The sequence below is a fragment of the Microcaecilia unicolor genome, chromosome 1 (assembly GCF_901765095.1).
Source record: "Microcaecilia unicolor chromosome 1, aMicUni1.1, whole genome shotgun sequence".
In the NCBI taxonomy this organism is placed as follows: Eukaryota; Metazoa; Chordata; class Amphibia; order Gymnophiona; family Siphonopidae; genus Microcaecilia; species Microcaecilia unicolor.
In genome coordinates this window covers 70525962-70539838 of record NC_044031.1, presented here as the reverse complement: position 1 = coordinate 70539838, position 13877 = coordinate 70525962, and the positions used below count along the sequence as shown (strand labels likewise).

The 13877-nt window shown below is 45.0% G+C and overlaps 1 protein-coding gene across 4 annotated transcripts in view; it reads left to right on the top strand.

The window, feature by feature from the left end:
- The window catches only part of PRKAG2 (protein kinase AMP-activated non-catalytic subunit gamma 2), a 635875-nt gene that overhangs the window by 76162 nt on the left and 545836 nt on the right, over window positions 1-13877 (top strand). The gene's annotated exons all lie outside the window — the stretch shown is intronic.

Here is a 13877-nt window from a genome sequence, read left to right as displayed (position 1 = left end):
CCAGCTCCATGACAGCAGTATGCAGATCCCTGGAGCAGTTTTTAGTGCACTTCAGGCAGGTGGACCCAGGCCCATCCCCCCCCAACCTGTTCCACTTGTGCTGGTAAATGGGAGCCCTCCAAAACCCACTGCACCCACATCCAGGTGCCCCCCCTTCACCCATAAGTGCTATGGTAATGGTGTAGAGCTGTGGGGAGTGGGTTTTGGGGGGGGGATTTGGGGGGGGCTCAGCACACAAGGTAAGGGAGCTATGCACCTGGGAGGTATTTTAATGTTTTTTTTTTTAATTTTTAAAAGTGCCCCCTAGGGTGCCCGGTTGGTGTCCTGGCATGTGAGGGGGTCCAGTGCACTACAAATCCTGGCCCCTCTCATGACCAAAGGGCTTGGATTTGGTCGTTTTTGAGATGGCCGGCTTCGGTTTCCATTATCGCTGAAAACCGATGCCGACCATCTCAAATCCGCCCAAATCCTAGGCATTTGGCCGGCACCAACTGTATTATTGAAAGAAAAGATGGCCACCCACCTTTTTCGATAATACGGTCTGTCCCTCCCCTTCGTGCCCCCGTCCTCGGAGATGGGCAGCCATGGAGATGGGCGTTCCCGTTCGATTATCCCCCTCAATATGTACTAGAACATTATAATTGGTAGTGAGGGGTAAGGCAAGGTTGTAATACATAGATGAGTAAGAAAGTAGGAAGAATCAGAAAGCAAGGAGACTGATCCGAAGAAAGTTGCACATGAGGTCAGAGAGATGGTCAAATATTATCTCAGCTAGAGTAGGAGTGGATAAACATGTCCCGCTGCAGTATGTGTAGCCCGAGTCAATCCTTGTGTGTGTGAGTGAGGCTAGCAAGTTAGTTACTTCTTCCATCAAAGGCTTGGTTGAAGAGCCAAGCTTTCACCTGCTTCCTGAAGTAGAGATAGTCTTGTGTTAAGCGAGGCCTTTCAGGCAATGCATTCCAGAGTGTGGGGGCTACTCCGGAGAAGGCTCACTTGCGAGTATCACTCACCCCCCCCCCCCCCGATCACAGGTCCTATTTTCAACTAAATCTACAGTGTCACTTCCCTGTTTACTAGATCTTGATTCCTGCTCCCCACTGAACACATAGCTACAACCGCCTCTTTCTTATAATTGTTCTTAACTTCTCTATTATCCTGTTGGTTGTTAGCCTCGCTGTTACAATTAAACTGATTTGTGGTTGATTGGTTGTTCTAGTTAGGTTTCCTGTTATACTGTAAAAATTATATTTGGCATCACTGTGGGGCTCGTTTTCGAAAGAGAAAAACATCTAAAAAGTGGCATAAAGCAGCATTTGGACGTTTTCCTCACAAAAACGTCCAAATCAGTATTTTCAAAACCTATTTTTCAGACGTTTTTCTATGCTGTTCTTCTGCAGTGCATCCGGGGCATGTCAGGGGCAGGATTTGAGTGTTCCTAAGACTTGGATGTTTTTCAGCCATAATGGAACAAAACAAAACCGTCTAGGACTAAAGCTAAGATGTTTTGATCTAAACTTGTTTTTATAATGAATAAGGCACAAAATGATGCCTTAAATGATCAGATGACCGCTGGAAGGAATCAGGAGTGACCCCCACCTAATACCCGCCCAGTGGTCACTGATCCCCTCCCACCCCCCAAAAATGTGAACAAAAATATGATTTACTGGCCTCTATGACAGCCTCAGATGTTATAGTCAGGTCTATTATAGCAGCATACAGGTCCCTGGAGTAGTGTACTGGTCGATGGAGTGCATTATGGAGTGAGGGAGTCAGGTCCCTATCTCCCTCTACCTGTCACAGTTGTGGTGGAAACTGTGACCCCTCCCAAAGTCACCAAAACCCAACTATACCCACATATACCTGCCCCCTTCACCCATAAGGACTATTGTAGTGGTGCACAGTGGAAGGTAATGGGTTTTGAAGGGCTCAGGGGACAAGATAAGGGAGCAAAGGTGAGATGTGTACCTGGGAGCATTTGTATGAAGTGCTCAAAAGTGCCCTCTAGGGTGCCCCATTGCTCTCTTGGGATGTCTGGGGGACCAGTCTGCTAAAAAATGCTGATTCCTCCTATATCCCAATGGCATGAATCTCTCTGTTTTGCACTTATTTTTTTTATTTTTGGTACATTTTGTATCCTGTGCTTTCTCACTCATGGCAGCCTCAATGCGGCGGGCAATGGAGGGTTAAGTGATTTGCCCAGAGTCACAAGGAGCTGCCTGTGCCGGGAATTGAACTCAAGTTTCTCAGTTCCCCAGGACCAAAGTCCACCACCCTAACCACTAGGCCACTCCTCCACTCCATTTTTTGGGGGGTTTTATTTTTGAAAACAGACCAAAAAAAAAAATGTCCACAGCACAAAACCTTGTTCAAAACAGTATTAAAACAATAAATAGATGTTTTTCTTGTTCACAAATGACCTTTCCTAATTTTGGATGTTTTATGCAAAATGTCCAAAATCGGACTTAGATGTCATTTCGAAAATGCCCCTCCACATTAACCATGTTTCACGGATCCTGTTATTCTGTAAGCCCATAAAACCAAATTTGATTTGGATAATATGGGATATAAGACTAAATAAATGGAAATGGAGAATGGAAAATATATGAAATATAGTTCTAAATGTGTGAGAGAAAGGGAGTGAAGATGCTTATGAAATAAAAATGATTCATCCATCAATCTAAGAGAGTTGGTGATGTGATTGTTGTGTAGGGTAATGGGGGAGGTAAGATAGGGCAAAACATTTTTTATTTGAGTAGATGCATTTGAAAATAGGTGGTTTAACGTTTTTGTCATGTTGTCTAATAGAGTAAAGAAAAAGGCCTTGTTGCAAATAGCTTTTTATTTTGCAAAAAATATAAATACGTTTAAATGTATCAAAATTGCTCTCAAAGGGGACAATAATCAAACATTTTTACATGAGTAAATGCTTATTTCCCACATTATGGGCCCTGTTTACTAAGGTGCACTAGCATTTTTAGCCTGCGCTAATGCTAGAGACACCCATAGGAACATATGAGTGTCTGTAGCATGAGTGCATGCTAATTTTTAGCACACGCTAAAAACGCTAGTGCTCCTACAACATGGCTTAAACAGGGTCCAAAATGTGATTTGGTTATCCCCAGCCTCCTCTAGTGCAGGTAATACTGTGGGTGCTATTCACAGCACTTGTATTTTTATCTGCACAAGAATAGTGGTATGGACAGTTCCGGAAGTATACGTATGTGCAGAAATTGGCTCCATGCATGAGGTGCTTCTGCTGCTCCTGCTCTGCCACAAACAGAAAGGGATGTTAGATTCAGGGGGCAGAATGGTGTGGATGGTATGAAGAAGGATCTAGCGATGCTTGAAGAATGGTCCATGACAACTAAGTTTTAATGCTAAGAAATGCAAGGCCATGCACTTTGGGGTACAAGAATCCAAGGGAACGGTACATTGTAGGGGATGAAGTGCTTCTGTGTACAAAAGAAGAACGGGACTTGGGGTGATTATGTCTGATGACCTTAAGGTAGCCAAACAGGTAGAAAAGGCGACGGCCAAAGCCAGAAAGATCCTTGGGTGCATAAGGAGAGGGATGACCAGCAGGAAAAAAAAGGTGATAATGCCCTTGTATAAGTCTCTGGTGAGGCCTCATTTAGAGTACTGCATGCAATTCTGGAGATTGCACCTACGGAAAGATATAAACAGGATGGAGTTGGTCTCGGTCATACGACATATTGGATCAGGCTTAGGAACCTCAACATGTATACGCTGGAAGACAGGCGAGAGAGAGGGGATATGATATAGGCATTTAAATACCTCAGTGGCATCAATTTAGAGGAGGCGAGCCTTTTTCAAATGAAGGAAAACTCTGGAATGAGGGGGCATATGATGAAGTTAAGAGGAAACAGGCATAGGAGGAATCTAAGAAAATACTCTTTCACTAAAAGGGTGGTGGATGTGTGGAATGGCCTCCCAGTGGAGATTGTGGAGGCGAGAACTGTGGCAGAGTCTAAGAAAATGTGGGACCCCTTAGGAAAGGAAGAGTTAGTGGTTACTGAGGATGGACAAACTGGACCTGCCACTTGGCTCTTATCTGCCATCATGTTTCTGTGTTTCTACGTTTCTAGAATTATTACAGCTGCATGGGCCCCCAATCTTTATTTGCTGCTCCACTAAGGACAGCCTTGCCATGGGGTGGCAGTGGGAGAGGACTTAAATGAATATAGGTTTTGGTGGTGTGTTTTTTTGTTTTGTTGTGTTTTAAGGAGAAGATTGCTCATACAAATTGTTATGCAATTCTTTTTGTACCTGCTTTATGGTCTTGAGCCTTATATAGATATTGAGGACAAAACAATTTTGGATGTTAAGTTTTGCATGAAGACTATCAGCTGGTATTTTGTGTGCAAGTCCAGCTGGTGTTTCCAGCTATTATTGTTGGGTTGGCTCTTAATTCAAACCTGCTTGTCAACAGGTTACGCCAATCGCATGTAATAATTTCATAACAATCTAGCTGTGCACAAATAGAACAAAATCTTCCAAACCTCACAAGAGACACAGAGGGGCATAATGGAACAGAAACGCCTATCTCCATGGGCGTTAATCTCCGAGAACGGGTCCGTGAAGGGGCGGACCAAACTGTATTTACGAAAAAAATAGACGCCCATGTTTTATTCGCCAATGTGTGAGCTGGGCGTTTTTGCTTTTCAGCGATAACGGAGAATGAAAGCGCCCAGCTCAAAAACGAATAACTCCAAGGCATTTGTTCGTGGGAGGGGCCAGGATTCGTAGTGCACTGGTCCCCCTCACATGCCAGGACACCAACCGGGCACCCTAGGGGGCACTTTTACAAAAACAAAAAAACAGGTAAAAGAGCTCCCAGGTGCATAGCACCCTTCCATTGTGTGTTGAGCCCCCCCAAATCCCCCTCAAAACCCACTGCCCACAAGTCTACACCATTACTATAGCCCTAAGGGGTGAAGGGGGGCACCTACATGTGGGTACAGTGGGTTTGGGGGGGTTGGACGACTAATAAGCATTAAGCAGCACAATTGTAACAGGTAGGGGGGATGGGCCTGGGTCCACCTGCCTGACGTCCACTGCACCCCCTAACAACTGCTCCAGGGACCTGCATACTGCTGCCTGGGAGGAGGGTATGACATTTGAGGGTGAAAATAAAAAGTTGTGAAACATCATTTTTTTGTGGTGGGAGGGGGTTAGTGACCACTGGGGGAGTCAGGGGAGGTCATCCCCGATTCCCTCCAGTGGTCATCTGGTCATTTAGGGCACTTTTTGGGGCCTTATTCGTGAAAAAAACAGGGTCCAGGAAAAGTGCCCTAAATTCTAGCTACAAACGCATCCATTATCGGCGAAGGGCGCCCATCTCTGTTCGGGTGATAACCACGCCCCAGTTCCGCCTTCGACACGCCTTCGACACGCCTTCGACACGCCCCCGTCCACTTTGTCCGCATCCGCGACGGAGTGCAGTTGAAAGCGACCCAAATTCGGCTTTTGATTATACCGCGTTATTCGTTTTTGTGAGATAAACGCCCATCTCCCGATTTAGGTCGGAACTTGGGCGTTTTTCTCGTTCGATTATAAGCTGGACACTCTGTTAAGTGAAAGAGATCAACTTTCTGTAGTTTGACTTTAAAATACTTAAAAATCTGCCAACATGCAGCCCACTGTTTAGCATGGTGACAGATACTAAGATTTCGATAGATTTGTGACTCATTTTGGGTTTCACAGGTTGTCTGCGAATTAACATGTAGCCTTCGTGGACTTGCTTATACATTTGAGCACCAGTCATAACAACATTATGCTTGTGTTTATGTTTTTAAAAAAATTTGCTATACCACCCTTACTCAAAAACAATATCAGAGAGCGATTTAGTTCCCTATCATCCTGCTAGATCAGGCCAGACCTAAGGGTTATCTCCCCATATCAGCAGATGACATTAGTGTAACACACCAGAAACATTCCGGTAAATCTCTGCCTCCATCAGGTGGTACAGGTGGACAGGTACAGCAGTTTCTGTTTTATTTGTTTTTTTCTCATTTGGGTCATAGCTTCAGGCTACGGCTCTTGGCTCTGTGGTTGACGTCTCGTCGATGGACTCCTTCCCAGGATCTGAGCCATGGCCAGACCATCGGTTGAGGTAGAGGATGGCTGATAGTTCCTCTGTGGCTTGGAGTCTCAAGCTAGGCCTTTGCTTTGTGTGCTGGGTTGCATCGGAGCCTGCAGAGCCTCAGAGCAGGGGTAGGTGACTTCCCCCCAACCTTGCCCTCCCCCATGGGGCTCTTAAAAAAAGCATTGGGGCTGGTACTGTTTCTTCCCTGACAAGGGGATGCATTTAAAACAAACAAACAAACAAAAACATAAGACAGGAATAGGAGGCAGAATGGTAAGCTGAGGCACAGTAGTCTTTCTCAGCCTTACTCATGTAGGTGGCAGGCCTGTTGTAGTGGACGAGAGGCAGCCAATTCCACCTCTTCCAGGGCTGGGGGAGAGCTGTGCATCTGCAGCTGTACTGGGGTAGTGCTATCCAGGCATTCTGTTATATGGGGAAGCTGCAGGGAGTGCCCAGGACTGTCTCTGGCAGTGGGAGCACACTCTTGGGGAAGTCTCCATTTTTGTTGCACCTGAATTAATTTCAGGAAGAACGGTCGCCATTTTGTCCCCAGAACTCATTTTGAACACATGGTCTAAAATAAGTAGGTTTCTTCCATTGGGGGTGTTGGGGGGGAGGGTCTCCCACACTACTGAAATTGGGGTCACAGGGAGACCCCAGAGACCCATTGGCTGGATTAAGGCCCCAGTTTTCAGCTAGCCATTCTCTCCCCTCCTCCCTTATTCCTGTCTTCTTTCTTTTTTTCTAAACCATATTTGCTGTCAGGGAAGAAGCACCACCAGCCCTCAGTGCTTTTTTTTCACAGACACTTTGCTCTGCTGCTTAGCCCTGGGGGGCCCAATGCAACCCAGCACACAGAGCAAAGGCCTAGGTCGAGGCTCCAGGCCAACAAAGAGAAATGAACAGCTCTCCTCTACCTGAAACCAGTGGTCTGGCCATGGCTCAAATCCTAGGAGAAAGTCCATCAGTGAGTCTTCAACCACAGAGCCATGGATTGAAGAAAAAAAATCAGTCAAAGAGAAACTGTGGCACCAGTCTGCCTGCTGGAGGCAGAGAAATATTAGAATGTTTCTGGCTTTATTGCTTTTTACATTGATAATGTCATCAGTCTCTCCCCCATCTTCTCATAGGGAGACATAACCCAACATTCTGGACTGGCCTAGCAGTTCTTAAGGAAAGGAAAGGAAATTAATGGACAACAACAACTTTCACCATAAAATCAATAATAAGAAAATGTAAAGTATAGAAAATGACCATTTTCCAGAAAGCAGCAATCTTCCATGAGTGCCATTTCTCCTCAATCCCTACATCACTTAGGGGCCCTTTTACTAAGGTACAAAGGCACCTACACGCATCAAATTGGCACTACTGCCCAGCTACCTCGTGCCCCGGGCGGTAGTTCCATTTTTGACGCACGCCAAAAACACATGGTACAAAATATTTTCCATTTTTTACCGCGTGGCGCTTACCCGTCAGTAATCGACAGTTGATGTGCGTTGAATGCTTACTGCATGGTTAGTGTGTGAGACCTTACCGCTAAGTCAATGGGTGGCGGTAAGGTCTTAGACTAAAAATGGATGCATGCTGGTTTTAATTTTCCCACACGTCCATTTTCCAGCACAACCCCCCCCCCCCCCCCCCCCGCTTTTTTCTAGGCATGCTGAGGAAATGGACTAGCGCGTGTCCAAAACATGCGTCTACACCAGCACAGGCCATTTTTAGGTGCGCCTTAGTAAAAGGGCCCCTTAATGTTTGCCTGCCTCCTGTTCTCTAGAAACACATTACCAAAGTATAATTGAATGGAATCCTCAGTAGAGCCATCAGAATCACTCTTATTTCTCATATTCTATGATGCATCTCATCTGGTCTCATTGAGAAAAACGAAGGCAGATAAAGACCATATGGCCTAGTCTGCCCATACATGCCATCCCTTCTTTCCTCTTAGAGATGTCTACGTATTTTCCTAAGCTTTCTTCAATTCAGATACAGTTTTCCTCTCCACCACCACCACCGGAGGCTGATCTACAAATTCATCACCCTTTCCATGAAGAAATATTTCCTTGGCTTACTTCTAAGTCCATCCCCTTTCACCTCCATCCTATGTCCCCTCATTCCAGAGCTTCCTTTCAATTGTAAGAGACATGCCTCTTGTACATTTATGCTGCAAATGCTACAAAGGTATTTAAATGTCTCTATCGTATCTCTCCTCTCTCACCTTTCTTCCAAAGTATACATAACAATTGAGATCTTTAAGTATGTCCCCTTACGCTGTATGACAAAGACCACTGTCCATTTTAGTAGCCACCCTCTGGACCAACTCCATCCTGTTTATATCTTTTTTGAAGGTGTGGTCTGCAAAATTGTACCCAATATTCTAAATGAGGTCTCACCAGAGTCTTATACAGAGGCATCATCACCTCCTTTTTCCTACTGACCATTCCTCTCCCTGTATACCTAAGCATCCTTTTAGCGTTTGCCATCGACTTTTATACCTGTTTGGCCACCTAAAGATCATCACATACAATCACACCAGAGACCCGCTCCTCTTTCATGCATAGAGGTTCTTCACCCCCTAAACTGTACTGTTCCCTTGGGTTTTTGCAGCCCAAATGCATGACTTTGCATTTTTTAACATTTAATCTTAGCTGCCAAATGATGGACCATTCATCAAGCTTCACTAGTTCCTCATGTTATCCACACCATCCCCTATTGCAATTTTCATTGACATCGGTGTGGGTTAATATCTGCCATGTGCCATTCACGTATCTCACTATACACAGTGGGTGCAGCTTTTCTGCACACACAGGTTCTGTTCTAAGTCATTCTATGACTAATCTATAATGTCTGTCGTGTGGGAGTATGAAGGCAATAAACAGTGGTTCATTAAGCACCAAAGTCGAGGATCTAGTTCACCATGAAAGCTGTTTATTCTGACTGTACTCTTAGGCAGTGCATGTTCTTGTTTTTCTAAGATAGGTCTGAAATAAAAAATATTATTGTAGAGAAAAACTTGCTTAGTAGTATGGCCCAGTGGAAAGCATAGGATGATAGATTTCAATGGAGAAAAACAAAATCCTTACGAATCAACTAAAGGCTAAGGGATAGCGTTCCAGGGAATGGTTATCCTGAAAAAAAGAAGAACTAGGAATATACATTTTTCACAGAAAGACTGTATGAACTTCATTTGCACTGCCTAGTTCATATGTGATCCAGGTCACTAAAATACCCTAGTGAACTGATAATATTTGCCTCTATTTTAACTCAGTTTCTAATGGCATAATGTACTTTGCGCTGCAGGCTTATGTGTCAGTAAACAATCATGTGCCCCACCCCTTCCTGTAAGACCTAGATTAGGGGGGTGGGGGGGTCTGTGAGGACACATGACACACAGGATCCTATGCTGAATGATGCTACTGTTGCCACCACAGCTTTGAATAAGTGGATGAGTGGAAGCGGAGGGAAATGGAGATCTGCTATTTTGTTTTTGGTTACATTTGTACCCCGCGCTTTCCCACTCATGGCAGGCTCAATGCGGCTTATATGGGGCAATGGAGGGTTAAGTGACTTGCCCAGAGTCACAAGGAGCTGCCTGTGCCTGAAGTGGGAATCAAACTCAGTTCCCCAGGACCCAAGTCCACCACCCTAACCACTAGGCTACTCCTCCACTAGCAACATTCCATGTAGAAGCCTGCCCTTGCAGCCGCGCAGGCTTCTGTTTCTGTGAGTCTGACGTCCTGCACGTACGTGCAGGACGTCAGACTCACAGAAGCAGAAGCCTGCGCGGCCGCATTGCTGGTCTGCAAGGGGAGGTTTCTACATGGAATGTTGCTAGTGGAATAGCAACATTAACATTCCATGTAGAATCTCCACTAGTAGCAACATTCCATGTAGAATCTCCAATAGGGAAAGGGAACTGGGACTTGATATGCTGCCTTTCTGTGGGGTTTACATAGTATATACAGGCACTTATTTGTACCTGGGGCAATGGAGGGTTAAGTGACTTGCCCAGAGTCACAAGGAGCTGCCTGTGCCTGAAGTGGGAATCAAACTCAGTTCCTCAGTTCCCCAGGACCAAAGTCCACCACCCTAACCACTAGGCCACTCCTCCACTCATCAAAATCTGGGGCCACATGACTTTAAGTGTTAAAATGGGGTCATATTGGATAAAGGTTTGGGAAACACTTCACTAAGGTAAGCTGGCACTGTATATAGTGTTGTGTAGTGCTGCACATTACTTTTTTTGTTTGTTTGTTTGTTTGTTTCCTGACATAAACCCTTAACTACAACCACTGTTTATCTTATCTATCTTTGTATTACAAGTTTAATGTATTTTTATTTCAGCTGTCTTCTCCTGCTCCTTTGGGCTTAATCAGATCCAGTCTCTACTAAGCCTCAGGCATTAAACATTACCATGTGCCGATCACTGGCTGATCTTGACACAACCAAATTTCTGTTATATAACTGATTCTTTACACACTCAAAGCTTGTAATTTAAACTTTGCTCAGTTTAAGAACAGTCACCAAATACAGTCCTGTACAACTTAATATTCAGCATATGGTAGGATAACATTTTCATGGCAGGTAAAGCATTCCCTTCTTAGTGTACTGCTAGCAGTGGCGTTCCGAGGGGCGCTGACACCCGGGGCGGATCGCCAATGCGCCCCGGCCACCTGGGTGCAGCGCCCCCCCGTGCAGCGCGACCCCCCCACCGGTGAAGGGACTCCCACCCTGGTGAAAGAACCCCCCCCTCCCCCCCGGGTGCACACCGCTAGGGGGGGGGGTGCTGCGCGTCGGTCAGCGTCATTGTTTTCCATGCTCCCTCTGCCCCGGAACAGGTTACTTCCGGGGCAGAGGGAGTATGGAAACCAACGACGCTGACCGGTGCGCGGCACCCCCCCAGCAGCGTGCACCCGGGGCGGACCGCCCCCACTGCCCCCCCCCCCCCCTTGGTACACCACTGACTGCTAGGGACACCATTTTGGAGGTGGTGCTGGCTGGACAGGAGAGAAGGAGGATTGCTTCTGCCTGTCAACCACTAAACCACCATCCTCACTGCATGGGCGTAGCCAGACCTCGAGGTGGGAGGGGGCCAGAGCCCAAGGTAGGGGGCACATTTTGGTTGCCGCTCCCCTCTCCTATGCTGCCCTCCTCCACTGCCTCGCCGCTTCAACCCCTGCCAGCTAAAGCACCGCTGCTGCAAATACCTTGGCTGGTGGGGGTCCCCAACCCCTGCTAGCTGAAGACTTTGTCCAGCACTGATCTCCAGCGCTGCCGCATTGTCTACCCTGCTTTCTCTTTCCCTCATATCCTGCATGCTCCTTTTAGTGAAACATTCAAGTCTAAAACGTCCAAATTCAAGCCATTTGGACATGGGAGGAGCCAGCATTTTTAGTAGACTAGTCCCCCTGACATGCCAGGACAGCAGTCGGGCACTCTAGGGGGCACTGCAGTGGATTTCATAAAATTCTCCCAGGTACACAACTCCCTTACCTTGTATGTTGGGCCCCTCAACCCCCCCCCCCAAAAAAAAAACCCACTACTCCCAACTGTATACTACCATAGGCCTTACGGGTGAGGGGGGCACCTATATGTGGGTACAGAGGGTTTCTGGTGGGTTTTGGAGGGCTCGCTGTTTCCTCCACAAATGTAACAGGTAGGGGGGGTATGGGCCTGGGTCCACCTGTCTGAAGTGCACTGCACCTACTACTAAACCACTCCAGGGACCTGCATTCACTATCATGGACCTGAGGCTGGCAAGTAATATTTTTAATCATGTTTTTTGGGGGTGGGAGGGGGTTAGTGACCACTGGGGGAGTAATGGGAGGTCATCCCCAATTTCTTCCAGTGGTCATCTGGTCATTTCGGGCACCTTTTTGTGCCTTATTCGTGATAAAAACATGTCTGGGTGAAAACGTCCAAGTTTTAGTGCTGGACGACTTTGCTTTGTTCCATTATGGCTCAAAGACGTCCAAGTCTTAGGAACTCCCAAGTCCCGCCTCGAACACGCCTCCAATACGCCCCCTTGAGATTTGGACATCCTTGCGACAGACTTCTGACAAAGACGTCCAAAATCGGGTTTCGATTATACCGATTTGGACGTCTCTGTGAGATGGGACGTCCATGTGCCGATTTATGTCACTTTTTGGACGTCCATCTCTTTCAAAAATGAGCCTGAAAGTAAAGTATCCAACTGTCTCATATATGTTGAATTTGATAGGTCTGTGCTATGGTATACTGTAAATTATCTCACTGTACTAACTGAACAGTTACCATTGATGGAAGCTAATTCACTAAAGTGCATTAACACACAATAACGCGTTATTAGTGACTAGGTACAGGACCGGATTAACCATTAAACAGACTTGGGTGGTCATCTAGGGTGGCAGCTTTTAGGTGGTTGGCAAAGAGCAGCAGTAGTCAAAGGAAAAGAAAAAGTCCCGATATCCAAATAAATTAAAAGAACCATTGCAATGTACTTTTAGCTTCAGTTAGCTCGTTTACCTGAGTAAATGGGTTTTGCAAACTGCCCTCATAGGGGTGGTTTTATAACAGGGCACCTACAGGGTGAGGTAAATAAAAGTGACCTCCTAACAGTTGTTTGCTGTTTTCTCAGCGACTGCGTGGAATTTCATTGTGAAATATTACAGCATTATTTGTTGTTACTATATGTTTATGTGCTGATTATCTTTAAATACATCAAAGTTATAGACTTTTTAGCATCACCACCCAGTGATTTCCGCGCGTTCAAAAATGTTTGCACTGTAAATGTAAATCTACCGTTGTTTGGGGAAAAAAACAGGGCAACAGCTTTCTGTTAATGGTGTCACAGTGATGTAGACTTTTATAAACAATAATTTGAATTTGAATAATTTGTATTTGATAATATGATAATTTACAGATAATTTCTTTTAAAAGCAAACAATTGCCAACGTCAAAGAAGCACTGCAGATGATCTGGAACAGTCTGCCACAGGGACTGATCTGTTAAGAACTTCCCAAAGTGATTGAAGGCCTGTATTAGACATTTTGAGCATTCATAGTGACTGCAGAATTCTGACACATTGTTAATTGTATTGTTTGAATGATGTTATTGTACTGTGTTTTAACTCGAATATTTTTAACATAGAAAAATTGTAGGTAGTCACGCTAAAATGTCAGTAACATCAACATAATTTAAGATAATTAAATGTTGTCTAATAGTAATACGTATGTCTGATGACTAAGTAAGTACTTAACATTTCTCACTGAAATTCAAAGCTGTTGCTGAGAAAACTGCAAAAAAATGTAGAAGGTTAATTTTTTGTGTGTTATCCTGTATATTGCAGGTGTTTCTTTGTGAAGCTATGGTGATCTTACAAAGTGTTCTACTGAAAAACTAAGTGCATGATTTGTAACTTTTTTTTAATATTATGAAACATAAAATTTTGATGCACTGAACATATATTGTTTTGTTGTGACACATCTGAAGAAGTTTTTGAAAATTGCAAGATTTTTTTATATGTACTCATGAATTATCAGTGGACCGATGATTATATTCCAAGGCATGTTTTCAGTTTCTTTGAATAGCTTCATCTATGATGGGCCATTAAAATCATACTGTTGACAATAGTGTATATCCGGGTTTATTTGACTTACTTTTATAAAGAAAACATAGGCATCTATGTACTGTTCTAAAATAGGGGAAAGGAAAGGGGATGAGATTTGATATACCATCTTTTTGTGGTTACAATCCAGGGGCGTAGCCAGACTTTAGTGGGAGGGGGGTCCAGAGC